Raw genomic sequence first — 2,485 nt, 5'->3', positions numbered from 1 at the left:
AACACACACCAGAAAGCTGCACTAACACAAACACACACACAACAGGAAGCTGCACTAACACAAACACACACACACACACCAGGAAGCTAAAGACTTCACTAAGAATGAGTTTGAAGCAATTAGAAAGGAACACCTTCCACACTTGGTAGCAAGACCAACTTCTAGGAACTCAGCCAGATGCCATGGCTTCCAGGGGCTCTGGTCTTTTCTTCTCACCTGGCCTCTCCTTTTTCCCACTTCCAGAAAATGTGTAAGTACAGCCCCCCCCCCCCTTCAACTCGTGGGAAATTTCTCAATTGGACTGTAGAGTAACAGTTCTAGGAATAGGCAGGCCTCCACAAACCTCAGAAGTACTTCTACTGATCGGGGCAAGTGTTACCACTTAACGCTACTGACCCAGGGCACAGCGACAGACCATAAAGGCCCGTCCTGGTGGGTTCTCAATATCCCATCCCCTCCAAATTCACCCTAAGCTTCCCAGCTGTTTCCATAAAGCCAAACTTTAGGAGTCTGATCTGTGGTCTAACCAGATAGGAAAAGACGATGGGAGCTTCCTCCACTAGGAGTTGTCTTTAGATGCAGCCCTATCACCCTGCAGCATTCCCCCAAGTCCCTGCAGACCCTAATGTCCAGGCTCTTTTAGATGGCCATGCAGTCCCTTGGGCCTTGGGGCAGGATTCCCATTCTCTGCCTCGCCATCTCCCTGGAATTTTCCACTGCAGCTGCCTCCGCTCCCAGACACCCCTCCCTGGGCAAAATTCCCGGCTCCCTGGCTCCCTCCGCCTCCCTTCCCTAATCACACCTCATTCCCACCCCCAGGCTTGAGGCCCAGCCCACAGTCCAGCCCACTCCCCATGGTCCGTCCCACACCTCCCAGTAACTCTGGCGGCCCCATTTAGAGAAATGGGAAAGTAGGCCCTTTATGTGAAGGTGAACTAGAGGGTCCCACATCTCTTTCCTAGGCTGGAGAGAAAGGACAGTGGAGGGGCTCGTCCCCTGTTGAGCTGGAGTAGGGGGAGTGGCCCTCCTCACATCCCCTTATAAGGCAGGGCACACATTTAGGCTCCTGGATTGGCTGATTCAAATGAGCATTCCACCTGGCAACAGGGTTTCCATTGGTTCTCAGGAAAAATAGGAGAAGGTGGATGGAGGTTGTTGGTGGCGGTGATTGGGGGGAGGGGGAGGGGAGTGGAGGTGACCGGAGTTGAGGGCGGTTACCAGGGCAACAGGGTAAGAGCCCAGCAGGGTGTCCGAGACAGCAGGCGGGGCTGGAGGTGGAGTAAAGAGACCAACCCGGAGGGAGCGAGACGGGGCGGGCGTGGGGGGGGGGGTTGGAGGGGGAAATAAATGAAGCCAGAGAGGATACAGAGATGGAATATGGTGAGAGGTTGCTAAAGACATCACTCACTGAAATCTGAGAAGCACATTGAAAAGGGGAAATGGAAAGATAGCAGAGAAAAGGTGGACCGAATCCTGCCAGGAAAGACCAGGGTGGGGCTCCCACGATTTATGAGACCAAGACGGAGAAACTGAATAGTCAGAGAAGCCAGGAGGTGTGTACTAGGGACCAAAAGATGGTGTGTGTGTGTGTATGTGGTGTGCGTGCATGTGTGTGGTGGCTCACCCACATGCTAATGATGGCGATGGAGATCAATGATGGCTTCTTTCTTTTCTAAATTTTTTTTGGGGGGGGCACAACACGATGTCTCACTGTGTTGCCCTGGATGCTACCAAACTAATGGCAATCCTACTGCCTCAGCCTCCCAAGTGCTGGAATAGGTCAACTGGTTAAAAATGTCTTTATTAATGAAAATGATTTGGAAAGGTGAAGAGGAATGATAACAGATAAGAACGGGTGCCCCCCCACACACCAAAGACAATCTTTTCCCAAAGCCCGGCCCTCTGCTACACCCACCTTTCTGACCTCGAATCCACATCCCAGCCCCTGCCCCTTTCTGAGATCCCAGGGTTCTCAAAATGATCCACTGCTGCTGAACCTAGGGGTGAGGAGCTGAAGACGCGAGCCCTAGGGTGTGGCGGAAACTCCAGGTGTTTGCAAAGGAGGCCGTGAGAAGACAGAAAGGCCGGGGAAGAGGGCAGCAGAGGAGAGAGAAAAGCAAAGCGAGGAGGATAGAAAGGAGATTTGTTAATCAGCTAAGTGTACAGGGGCAGGTGACTGAGTCAGGCAAGACAACGGTGTTGTCCAGAGAGACGCACGCACGCGGCAGAAGGAATGAGGTGTAGATGGTTGGTTGTAAGGGAGGGGTCTTGGTCAGTAAGAATGAAGAGAGTTGAAGAGAAACAGAAGGACCAGGCAAATAAAAGTGAGGTGAGACATGTGACAGGTTAAGAAGACAGAGAAAGAGGCAGCAGAGATCAGATGCCTCTAGCTCCCCTCAGATCAAGGAAACAGACGGGAAGGAACCCGGCAAGGACCACAAAAGTCAGGTCCAACCTATGAAAGGTCCGGGTTGTCCTTTGCATT

This window comes from Microtus ochrogaster, unplaced genomic scaffold, assembly GCF_000317375.1.
Source record: "Microtus ochrogaster isolate Prairie Vole_2 unplaced genomic scaffold, MicOch1.0 UNK1, whole genome shotgun sequence".
Taxonomy (NCBI): domain Eukaryota; kingdom Metazoa; phylum Chordata; class Mammalia; order Rodentia; family Cricetidae; genus Microtus; species Microtus ochrogaster.
The sequence above is the reverse complement of the archived record's forward strand: the minus strand, read 5'-3'. Positions refer to the sequence as shown.